The sequence below is a fragment of the Lissotriton vulgaris genome, chromosome 1_2 (assembly GCF_964263255.1).
Source record: "Lissotriton vulgaris chromosome 1_2, aLisVul1.2, whole genome shotgun sequence".
NCBI lineage: Eukaryota > Metazoa > Chordata > Amphibia > Caudata > Salamandridae > Lissotriton > Lissotriton vulgaris.
Genome location: NC_141686.1, coordinates 100,705,004 through 100,717,631, shown reverse-complemented (window position 1 = coordinate 100,717,631; position 12,628 = coordinate 100,705,004). Strand labels below are relative to the sequence as shown.

Sequence of the window (12,628 nt, the reverse complement as noted above, 5' to 3'; positions counted from 1 at the left end):
GTTACTCTCTTGAAGCTGTTGAGGCTAGAGAACAGAATGACGCATATTCATTCTTTATAATAACTCTTCTAGCCCTCCCACTCCATACCACTTTATAACTTCCAATGTGGCAGATGTCTTCCATCATTGTGACCCTTGCTGCTTTTCTCAACATTGGCTGGCTCGGCATAACAAGAAGGGATGGATGGCTACAGGAGAGCCTGAATTGTGCCTGTAAGGTTCTACAGGGAGTCACTGGCAGATAATGAGAAACTCAGCCCTAAGTTGGCTCTTCTCCCTCACTTTCTTTCTCCTTTCTCCCTCTACCTATCTCTCACTCACTAAATACTAGTATCTATATTGTATTCACATCCCCTTCACAAACTTTCTGACCCTACTTCCTCTCTCCCTTAAATCAGTTCAACCCTCTTCTTTTCCTTTAGGAAACTCCACATCTTTTTTAAAGGCCCTTCCCATATTCACACTGCTTCTTGATAAGACATTATTTTCCTTTCTTTGAAGGATAGTGAAATAGATTTTCTTGAAATACGGTTGGCATACCATCAATTCATTACACCGTACTTTATCATTATCCTTACTTAATCAATGCATTTCATCATTAGGACATGTGCTGTGTTTGCCGGGCATGGTGGCGTGTGCCTGTTGTCCTAGCTACTTGGGAGGCTGAGGCTTGTGGATTGCTTGAGATCAGGGGTTCTGGGCTGCACTCAGCTGTGTTGATCAGGTGTCCATGCTACGTTGGGTATCAATATGGTGTTCTAGAGGGAGCTCTAGAATTTCAGGTTGTGTAATGAGAGGTGGACCGACCCAGGCTGAAAACAGAGCAGGCCAAAGCTTCGATGCCCATCGGTAGCAGGACAGCACCTCAGAGCAGTAGGTGTAATACAGCTTGAGCAAAATAGTGAGACCTAGCCTCTCTTTTTTTGACTCAAATGTGAACGTTTTGATTTTTACAAGATGGTAATTAATTATTTTTCCAAAACCAAATCTTTGTTTTTCTTTTGATATTTTTGCAGGAAGTACAATGAACATTTGAATAGGGCCGGGCATTCTAGCATAGCAGACAATTCTCCAGAATTGCAACATATTGCAACAACAAGCTAGCAGGTGGAGAGGACGGAAAACTCTGTGCAGCCTAGAATAGATAGATGGCTGTGTGATTTTCTGCAAGAATGACTGAAATGCATTCTTCATTTTAGAGCACCTGTAGGATTAAATTGATCTGTCAAGTACAAAAGTATCCTTAGAAGAGCAACTTTGAAATGCATTTGCTGGGTCTTCTGCTGCATTCCTACGTCCAGCTCTAATTCATTTTTTGATTAGCCCTCATTCAATTCCATATATGAATGAGAAGGAGAAATAAGAGGGCCCTTCACTCTTTGAGAGAAACATGAAAAGACTGAGAATTGTGCAACTCCCAAACATTGGAGCCTTCGGCCTTACTCCAGCCAACTCTTGCGGTTTAATACTTTTAAATCTTGATGTTGTTTAACAATACCAGCAGAAGGGATCAGGTTGACAGGCGCTGCAGTTCTCCAGTATGGGGCTGTCCAGATCATTACTCAATCTACCTTGCATTGGCACAGTATAAAATACGTCATGAAGTCTCCTATGAAAAGGTATACAAATCTGTTTGAATCACTTTTGTTAGTCAGGGGGACTTATTCGCTGGAAGGGGCAGGGAGGACAAAAATAGCTCATTGGTATAGAACACTGAATTAACAGCTGATTTTGAGGTGGGAGAAGATCGAGTAATCCAACCGGACCTCAATAAACGGTTTCTTAGTATGCAGTAGCCCGCAACCACTTCTAACCCAAAAGCGTAATCTCATCCTTTTGCAGAATCAGGCAAGCTTTTACCTGCTCAAGCTGAACTGACATTGGTCTTCTTGGCCAGCAAGAGTTACTCTATTGAAGCTGTTGAGGCTAGAGAACAGAATGACGCATATTCATTCTTTATAATAACTCTTCTAGCCCTCCCACTCCATACCACTTTATAACTTCCAATGTGGCAGATGTCTTCCATCATTGTGACCCTTGCTGCTTTTCTCGACATTGGCTGGCTCGGCATAACAAGAAGGGATGGATGGCTACAGGAGAGCCTGAATTGTGCCTGTAAGGTTCTACAGGGAGTCACTGGCAGATAATGAGAAACTCAGCCCTAAGTTGGCTCTTCTCCCTCACTTTCTTTCTCCTCTCTCCCTCTACTTATCTCTCACTCACTAAATACTAGTATCTATATTGTATTCACATCCCCTTCACAAACTTTCTGACCCTACTTCCTCTCTCCCTTAAATCAGTTCAACCCTCTTCTTTTCCTTTAGGAAACTCCACATCTTTTTTAAAGGCCCTTCCCATATTCACACTGCTTCTTGATAAGACATTATTTTCCTTTCTTTGAAGGATAGTGAAATAGATTTTCTTGAAATACGGTTGGCATACCATCAATTCATTACACCGTACTTTATCATTATCCTTACTTAAGCAATGCATTTCATCATTAGGACCTGTGCTGTGTTTGCCAGGCATGGTGGCGTGTGCCTGTTGTCCTAGCTACTTGGGAGGCTGAGGCTTGTGGATTGCATGAGCTCAGGGGTTCTGGGCTGCACTCAGCTGTGTTGATCAGGTGTCCATGCTACATTGGGTATCAATATGGTGTTCTAGAGGGAGCTCTAGAATTTCAGGTTGTGTAAAGAGAGGTGCACCGACCCAGGCTGGAAACAGAGCAGGCCAAAGCTTCCATGCCCATCGGTAGCAGGACAGCACCTGAGAGCAGTAGGTGTAACACAGCTTGAGCAAAATAGTGAGACCTAGCCTCTCTTTTTTTGACTCAAATGTGAACGTTTTGATTTTCACAAGATGGTAATGAATTATTTTTCCAAAACCAAATCTTTGTTTTTCTTTTGATATTTTTGCAGGAAGTACAATGAACATTTGAACTGGGCCGGGCATTCTAGCATAGCAGACAATTCTCCAGAATTGCGACATATTGCAACAACAAGCTAGCAGGTGGAGAGGACGGAAAACTCTGTGCAGCCTAGAATAGATGGCTGTGTGATTTTCTGCAAGGATGACTGAAATGCATTCTTCATTTTAGAGCACCTGTAGGATTAAATTGATCTGTCAAGTACAAAGGTATCCTTAGAAGAGTAACTTTGAAATGCGTTTGCTGGGTCTTCTGCTGCATTCCTACGTCCAGCTCTAATTCATTTTTTGATTAGCCCTCATTCAATTCCATATATGAATGAGAAGGAGAAATAAGAGGGCCCTTCGCTCTTTGAGAGAAACATGAAAAGACTGAGAACTGTGCAACTCCCAAACATTGGAGCCTTCGGCCATACTCCAGCCAACTCTTGCGGTTTAATACTTTTAAATCTTGATGTTGTTTAACAATACCAGCAGAAGGGATCAGGTTGACAGGCGCTGCAGTTCTCCAGTATGGGGCTGTCCAGATCATTACTCAATCTACCTTGCATTGGCACAGTATAAAATACGTCATGAAGTCTCCTATGAAAAGGTATACAAATCTGTTTGAATCACTTTTGTTAGTCAGGGGGACCCATTCGCTGGAAGGGGCAGGGAGGACAAAAATAGCTCATTGGTATAGAACACTGAATTAGCAGCTGATTTTGAGGTGGGAGAAGATCGAATAAACCAACCGGACCTCAATAAACGGTTTCTTAGTATGCAGTAGCCCGCAACCACTTCTAACCCAAAAGCGTAATCTCATCCTTTTGCAGAATCAGGCAAGCTTTCACCTGCTCAAGCTGAACTGACATTGGTCTTCTTGGCCAGCAAGAGTTACTCTCTTGAAGCTGTTGAGGCTAGAGAACAGAATGACGCATATTCATTCTTTATAATAACTCTTCTAGCCCTCCCACTCCATACCACTTTATAACTTCCAATGTGGCAGATGTCTTCCATCATTGTGACCCTTGCTGCTTTTCTCAACATTGGCTGGCTCGGCATAACAAGAAGGGATGAATGGCTACAGGAGAGCCTGAATTGTGCCTGTAAGGTTCTACAGGGAGTCACTGGCAGATAATGAGAAACTCAGCCCTAAGTTGGCTCTTCTCCCTCACTTTCTTTCTCCTCTCTCCCTCTACCTATCTCTCACTCTCTAAATACTAGTATCTATATTGTATTCACATCCCCTTCACAAACTTTCTGACCCTACTTCCTCTCTCCCTTAAATCAGTTCAACCCTCTTCTTTTCCTTTAGGAAACTCCACATCTTTTTTAAAGGCCCTTCCCATATTCACACTGCTTCTTGATAAGACATTATTTTTCTTTCTTTGCAGGATAGTGAAATAGATTTTCTTTAAATACGGTTGGCATACCATCAATTCATTACACCGTACTTTATCATTATCCTTACTTAAGCAATGCATTTCATCATTAGGACATGTGCTGTGTTTGCCGGGCATGGTGGCATGTGCCTGTTGTCCTAGCTACTTGGGAGGCTGAGGCTTGTGGATTGCTTGAGCTTAGGGGTTCTGGGCTGCACTCAGCTGTGTTGATCAGGTGTCCATGCTACGTTGGGTATCAATATGGTGTTCTAGAGGGAGCTCTAGAATTTCAGGTTGTGTAATGAGAGGTGCACCGACCCAGGCTGGAAACAGAGCAGGCCAAAGCTTCCATGCCCATCGGTAGCAGGACAGCACCTGAGAGCAGTAGGTGTAACACAGCTTGAGCAAAATAGTGAGACCTAGCCTCTAATTTTTTGACTCAAATGTGAACGTTTTGATTTTTACAAGATGGTAATGAATTATTTTTCCAAAACCAAATCTTTGTTTTTCTTTTGATATTTTTGCAGGAAGTACAATGAACATTTGAACTGGTCCGGGCATTCTAGCATAGCAGACAATTCTCCAGAATTGCAACATATTGCAACAACAAGCTAGCAGGTGGAGAGGACGGAAAACTCTGTGCAGCCTAGAATAGATGGCTGTGTGATTTTCTGCAAGAATGACTGAAATGCATTCTTCATTTTAGAGCACCTGTAGGATTAAATTGATCTGTCAAGTACAAAAGTATCCTTAGAAGAGCAACTTTGAAATGCATTTGCTGGGTCTTCTGCTGCATTCCTACGTCCAGCTCTAATTCATTTTTTGATTAGCCCTCATTCAATTCCATATATGAATGAGAAGGAGAAATAAGAGGGCCCTTCGCTCTTTGAGAGAAACATGAAAAGACTGAGAACTGTGCAACTCCCAAACATTGGAGCCTTCGGCCTTACTCCAGCCAACTCTTGCGGTTTAATACTTTTAAATCTTGATGTTGTTTAACAATACCAGCAGAAGGGATCAGGTTGACAGGCGCTGCAGTTCTCCAGTATGGGGCTGTCCAGATCATTACTCAATCTACCTTGCATTGGCACAGTATAAAATACGTCATGAAGTCTCCTATGAAAAGGTATACAAATCTGTTTGAATCACTTTTGTTAGTCAGGGGGACCCATTCGCTGGAAGGGGCAGGGAGGACAAAAATAGCTCATTGGTATAGAACACTGAATTAACAGCTGATTTTGAGGTGGGAGAAGATCGAGTAATCCAACCGGACCTCAATAAACGGTTTCTTAGTATGCAGTAGCCCGCAACCACTTCTAACCCAAAAGCGTAATCTCATCCTTTTGCAGAATCAGGCAAGCTTTCACCTGCTCAAGCTGAACTGACATTGGTCTTCTTGGCCAGCAAGTGTTACTCTCTTGAAGCTGTTGAGGCTAGAGAACAGAATGACGCATATTCATTCTTTATAATAACTCTTCTAGCCCTCCCACTCCATACCACTTTATAACTTCCAATGTGGCAGATGTCTTCCATCATTGTGACCCTTGCTGCTTTTCTCAACATTGGCTGGCTCGGCATAACAAGAAGGGATGGTTGGCTACAGGAGAGCCTGAATTGTGCCTGTAAGGTTCTACAGGGAGTCACTGGCAGATAATGAGAAACTCAGCCCTAAGTTGGCTCTTCTCCCTCACTTTCTTTCTCCTCTCTCCCTCTACCTATCTCTCACTCACTAAATACTAGTATCTATATTGTATTCACATCCCCTTCACAAACTTTCTGACCCTACTTCCTCTCTCCCTTAAATCAGTTCAACCCTCTTCTTTTCCTTTAGGAAACTCCACATCTTTTTTAAAGGCCCTTCCCATATTCACACTGCTTCTTGATAAGACATTATTTTCCTTTCTTTGCAGGATAGTGAAATAGATTTTCTTGAAATACGGTTGGCATACCATCAATTCATTACACCGTACTTTATCATTATCCTTACTTAAGCAATGCATTTCATCATTAGGACATGTGCTGTGTTTGCCGGGCATGGTGGCGTGTGCCTGTTGTCCTAGCTACTTGGGAGGCTGAGGCTTGTGGATTGCTTGAGCTCAGGGGTTCTGGGCTGCACTCAGCTGTGTTGATCAGGTGTCCATGCTACGTTGGGTATCAATATGGTGTTCTAGAGGGAGCTCTAGAATTTCAGGTTGTGTAATGAGAGGTGCACCGACCCAGGCTGGAAACAGAGCAGGCCAAAGCTTCCATGCCCATCGGTAGCAGGACAGCACCTGAGAGCAGTAGGTGTAACACAGCTTGAGCAAAATAGTGAGACCTAGCCTCTAATTTTTTGACTCAAATGTGAACGTTTTGATTTTTACAAGATGGTAATGAATTATTTTTCCAAAACCAAATCTTTGTTTTTCTTTTGATATTTTTGCAGGAAGTACAATGAACATTTGAATAGGGCTGGGCATTCTAGCATAGCAGACAATTCTCCAGAATTGCAACATATTGCAACAACAAGCTAGCAGGTGGAGAGGACGGAAAACTCTGTGCAGCCTAGAATAGATGGCTGTGTGATTTTCTGCAAGAATGACTGAAATGCATTCTTCATTTTAGAGCACCTGTAGGATTAAATTGATCTGTCAAGTACAAAAGTATCCTCAGAAGAGCAACTTTGAAATGCATTTGCTGGGTCTTCTGCTGCATTCCTACGTCCAGCTCTAATTAATTTTTTGATTAGCCCTCATTCAATTCCATATATGAATGAGAAGGAGAAATAAGAGGGCCCTTCGCTCTTTGAGAGAAACATGAAAAGACTGAGAACTGTGCAACTCCCAAACATTGGAGCCTTCGGCCTTACTCCAGCCAACTCTTGCGGTTTAATACTTTTAAATCTTGATTTTGTTTAACAATACCAGCAGAAGGGATCAGGTTGACAGGCGCTGCAGTTCTCCAGTATGGGGCTGTCCAGATCATTACTCAATCTACCTTGCATTGGCACAGTATAAAATACGTCATGAAGTCTCCTATGAAAAGGTATACAAATCTGTTTGAATCACTTTTGTTAGTCAGGGGGACCCATTCGCTGGAAGGGGCAGGGAGGACAAAAATAGCTCATTGGTATAGAACACTGAATTAGCAGCTGATTTTGAGGTGGGAGAAGATCGAGTAATCCAACCGGACCTCAATAAACGGTTTCTTAGTATGCAGTAGCCCGCAACCACTTCTAACCCAAAAGCGTAATCTCATCCTTTTGCAGAATCAGGCAAGCTTTCACCTGCTCAAGCTGAACTGACATTGGTCTTCTTGGCCAGCAAGAGTTACTCTCTTGAAGCTGTTGAGGCTAGAGAACAGAATGACGCATATTCATTCTTTATAATAACTCTTCTAGCCCTCCACTGCATACCACTTTATAACTTCCAATGTGGCAGATGTCTTCCATCATTGTGACCCTTGCTGCTTTTCTCAACATTGGCTGGCTCGGCATAACAAGAAGGGATGGATGGCTACAGAAGAGCCTGAATTGTGCCTGTAAGGTTATACAGGGAGTCACTGGCAGATAATGAGAAACTCAGCCCTAAGTTGGCTCTTCTCCCTCACTTTCTTTCTCCTCTCTCCCTCTACCTATCTCTCACTCACTAAATACTAGTATCTATATTGTATTCACATCCACTTCACAAACTTTCTGACCCTACTTCCTCTCTCCCTTAAATCAGTTCAACCCTCTTCTTTTCCTTTAGGAAACTCCACATCTTTTTTAAAGGCCCTTCCCATATTCACACTGCTTCTTGATAAGACATTATTTTCCTTTCTTTGAAGGATAGTGAAATAGATTTTCTTGAAATACGGTTGGCATACCATCAATTCATTACACCGTACTTTATCATTATCCTTACTTAAGCAATTCATTTCATCATTAGGACATGTGCTGTGTTTGCCGGGCATGGTGGCGTGTGCCTGTTGTCCTAGCTACTTGGGAGGCTGAGGCTTGTGGATTGCTTGAGCTCAGGGGTTCTGGGCTGCACTCAGCTGTGTTGATCAGGTGTCCATGCTACGTTGGGTATCAATATGGTGTTCTAGAGGGAGCTCTAGAATTTCAGGTTGTGTAATGAGAGGTGCACCGACCCAGGCTGGAAACAGAGCAGGCCAAAGCTTCCATGCCCATCGGTAGCAGGACAGCACCTGAGAGCAGTAGGTGTAACACAGCTTCAGCAAAATAGTGAGACCTAGCCTCTCTTTTTTTGACTCAAATGTGAACGTTTTGATTTTTACAAGATGGTAATGAATTATTTTTCCAAAACCAAATCTTTGTTTTTCTTTTGATATTTTTGCAGGAAGTACAATGAACATTTGAACTGGGCCGGGCATTCTAGCATAGCAGACAATTCTCCAGAATTGCGACATATTGCAACAACAAGCTAGCAGGTGGAGAGGACGGAAAACTCTGTGCAGCCTAGAATAGATGGCTGTGTGATTTTCTGCAAGGATGACTGAAATGCATTCTTCATTTTAGAGCACCTGTAGGATTAAATTGATCTGTCAAGTACAAAGGTATCCTTAGAAGAGCAACTTTGAAATGCGTTTGCTGGGTCTTCTGCTGCATTCCTACGTCCAGCTCTAATTCATTTTTTGATTAGCCCTCATTCAATTCCATATATGAATGAGAAGGAGAAATAAGAGGGCCCTTCGCTCTTTGAGAGAAACATGAAAAGACTGAGAACTGTGCAACTCCCAAACATTGGAGCCTTCGGCCTTACTCCAGCCAACTCTTGCGGTTTAATACTTTTAAATCGTGATGTTGTTTAACAATACCAGCAGAAGGGATCAGGTTGACAGGCGCTGCAGTTCTCCAGTATGGGGCTGTCCAGATCATTACTCAATCTACCTTGCATTGGCACAGTATAAAATACGTCATGAAGTCTCCTATGAAAAGGTATACAAATCTGTTTGAATCACTTTTGTTAGTCAGGGGGACCCATTCGCTGGAAGGGGCAGGGAGGACAAAAATAGCTCATTGGTATAGAACACTGAATTAGCAGCTGATTTTGAGGTGGGAGAAGATCGAGTAATCCAACCGGACCTCAATAAACGGTTTCTTAGTATGCAGTAGCCCGCAACCACTTCTAACCCAAAAGCGTAATCTCATCCTTTTGCAGAATCAGGCAAGCTTTCACCTGCTCAAGCTGAACTGACATTGGTCTTCTTGGCCAGCAAGAGTTACTCTCTTGAAGCTGTTGAGGCTAGAGAACAGAATGACGCATATTCATTCTTTATAATAACTCTTCTAGCCCTCCCACTCCATACCACTTTATAACTTCCAATGTGGCAGATGTCTTCCATCATTGTGACCCTTGCTGCTTTTCTCAACATTGGCTGGCTCGGCATAACAAGAAGGGATGGATGGCTACAGGAGAGCCTGAATTGTGCCTGTAAGGTTCTACAGGGAGTCACTGGCAGATAATGAGAAACTCAGCCCTAAGTTGGCTCTTCTCCCTCACTTTCTTTCTCCTTTCTCCCTCTACCTATCTCTCACTCACTAAATACTAGTATCTATATTGTATTCACATCCCCTTCACAAACTTTCTGACCCTACTTCCTCTCTCCCTTAAATCAGTTCAACCCTCTTCTTTTCCTTTAGGAAACTCCACATCTTTTTTAAAGGCCCTTCCCATATTCACACTGCTTCTTGATAAGACATTATTTTCCTTTCTTTGAAGGATAGTGAAATAGATTTTCTTGAAATACGGTTGGCATACCATCAATTCATTACACCGTACTTTATCATTATCCTTACTTAAGCAATGCATTTCATCATTAGGACATGTGCTGTGTTTGCCGGGCATGGTGGCGTGTGCCTGTTGTCCTAGCTACTTGGGAGGCTGAGGCTTGTGGATTGCTTGAGATCAGGGGTTCTGGGCTGCACTCAGCTGTGTTGATCAGGTGTCCATGCTACGTTGGGTATCAATATGGTGTTCTAGAGGGAGCTCTAGAATTTCAGGTTGTGTAATGAGAGGTGGTCCGACCCAGGCTGAAAACAGAGCAGGCCAAAGCTTCGATGCCCATCGGTAGCAGGACAGCACCTCAGAGCAGTAGGTGTAATACAGCTTGAGCAAAATAGTGAGACCTAGCCTCTCTTTTTTTGACTCAAATGTGAACGTTTTGATTTTTACAAGATGGTAATTAATTATTTTTCCAAAACCAAATCTTTGTTTTTCTTTTGATATTTTTGCAGGAAGTACAATGAACATTTGAATAGGGCCGGGCATTCTAGCATAGCAGACAATTCTCCAGAATTGCAACATATTGCAACAACAAGCTAGCAGGTGGAGAGGACGGAAAACTCTGTGCAGCCTAGAATAGATAGATGGCTGTGTGATTTTCTGCAAGAATGACTGAAATGCATTCTTCATTTTAGAGCACCTGTAGGATTAAATTGATCTGTCAAGTACAAAAGTATCCTTAGAAGAGCAACTTTGAAATGCATTTGCTGGGTCTTCTGCTGCATTCCTACGTCCAGCTCTAATTCATTTTTTGATTAGCCCTCATTCAATTCCATATATGAATGAGAAGGAGAAATAAGAGGGCCCTTCACTCTTTGAGAGAAACATGAAAAGACTGAGAATTGTGCAACTCCCAAACATTGGAGCCTTCGGCCTTACTCCAGCCAACTCTTGCGGTTTAATACTTTTAAATCTTGATGTTGTTTAACAATACCAGCAGAAGGGATCAGGTTGACAGGCGCTGCAGTTCTCCAGTATGGGGCTGTCCAGATCATTACTCAATCTACCTTGCATTGGCACAGTATAAAATACGTCATGAAGTCTCCTATGAAAAGGTATACAAATCTGTTTGAATCACTTTTGTTAGTCAGGGGGACTTATTCGCTGGAAGGGGCAGGGAGGACAAAAATAGCTCATTGGTATAGAACACTGAATTAACAGCTGATTTTGAGGTGGGAGAAGATCGAGTAATCCAACCGGACCTCAATAAACGGTTTCTTAGTATGCAGTAGCCCGCAACCACTTCTAACCCAAAAGCGTAATCTCATCCTTTTGCAGAATCAGGCAAGCTTTTACCTGCTCAAGCTGAACTGACATTGGTCTTCTTGGCCAGCAAGAGTTACTCTATTGAAGCTGTTGAGGCTAGAGAACAGAATGACGCATATTCATTCTTTATAATAACTCTTCTAGCCCTCCCACTCCATACCACTTTATAACTTCCAATGTGGCAGATGTCTTCCATCATTGTGACCCTTGCTGCTTTTCTCGACATTGGCTGGCTCGGCATAACAAGAAGGGATGGATGGCTACAGGAGAGCCTGAATTGTGCCTGTAAGGTTCTACAGGGAGTCACTGGCAGATAATGAGAAACTCAGCCCTAAGTTGGCTCTTCTCCCTCACTTTCTTTCTCCTCTCTCCCTCTACTTATCTCTCACTCACTAAATACTAGTATCTATATTGTATTCACATCCCCTTCACAAACTTTCTGACCCTACTTCCTCTCTCCCTTAAATCAGTTCAACCCTCTTCTTTTCCTTTAGGAAACTCCACATCTTTTTTAAAGGCCCTTCCCATATTCACACTGCTTCTTGATAAGACATTATTTTCCTTTCTTTGAAGGATAGTGAAATAGATTTTCTTGAAATACGGTTGGCATACCATCAATTCATTACACCGTACTTTATCATTATCCTTACTTAAGCAATGCATTTCATCATTAGGACCTGTGCTGTGTTTGCCAGGCATGGTGGCGTGTGCCTGTTGTCCTAGCTACTTGGGAGGCTGAGGCTTGTGGATTGCATGAGCTCAGGGGTTCTGGGCTGCACTCAGCTGTGTTGATCAGGTGTCCATGCTACGTTGGGTATCAATATGGTGTTCTAGAGGGAGCTCTAGAATTTCAGGTTGTGTAAAGAGAGGTGCACCGACCCAGGCTGGAAACAGAGCAGGCCAAAGCTTCCATGCCCATCGGTAGCAGGACAGCACCTGAGAGCAGTAGGTGTAACACAGCTTGAGCAAAATAGTGAGACCTAGCCTCTCTTTTTTTGACTCAAATGTGAACGTTTTGATTTTCACAAGATGGTAATGAATTATTTTTCCAAAACCAAATCTTTGTTTTTCTTTTGATATTTTTGCAGGAAGTACAATGAACATTTGAACTGGGCCGGGCATTCTAGCATAGCAGACAATTCTCCAGAATTGCGACATATTGCAACAACAAGCTAGCAGGTGGAGAGGACGGAAAACTCTGTGCAGCCTAGAATAGATGGCTGTGTGATTTTCTGCAAGGATGACTGAAATGCATTCTTCATTTTAGAGCACCTGTAGGATTAAATTGATCTGTCAAGTACAAAG

The 12,628-nt window shown here is 42.7% G+C and overlaps 7 non-coding genes across 7 annotated transcripts; all 7 read left to right on the top strand.

Annotated features, from left to right (window-relative positions):
• Nucleotides 1-618: 618 nt before the first annotated feature.
• LOC147734230 (signal recognition particle RNA) lies at nucleotides 619-918 on the top strand. Its single transcript, XR_015307721.1, has one exon.
• Nucleotides 919-2,520: 1,602 nt separating this feature from the next.
• On the top strand, nucleotides 2,521-2,820 carry LOC147734229 (signal recognition particle RNA). Its single transcript, XR_015308281.1, has one exon.
• A 1,598-nt stretch (nucleotides 2,821-4,418) lies between these two features.
• LOC147734228 (signal recognition particle RNA) lies at nucleotides 4,419-4,718 on the top strand. The gene has a single exon (XR_015308130.1).
• Nucleotides 4,719-6,316: 1,598 nt separating this feature from the next.
• Nucleotides 6,317-6,616, top strand: LOC147734227 (signal recognition particle RNA). The gene has a single exon (XR_015307851.1).
• Nucleotides 6,617-8,213: 1,597 nt separating this feature from the next.
• On the top strand, nucleotides 8,214-8,513 carry LOC147734226 (signal recognition particle RNA). The gene has a single exon (XR_015308018.1).
• A 1,598-nt stretch (nucleotides 8,514-10,111) lies between these two features.
• Nucleotides 10,112-10,411, top strand: LOC147734225 (signal recognition particle RNA). Its single transcript, XR_015307762.1, has one exon.
• Nucleotides 10,412-12,013: 1,602 nt separating this feature from the next.
• On the top strand, nucleotides 12,014-12,313 carry LOC147734224 (signal recognition particle RNA). The gene has a single exon (XR_015308103.1).
• The last annotated feature ends 315 nt before the right edge of the window (nucleotides 12,314-12,628 follow it).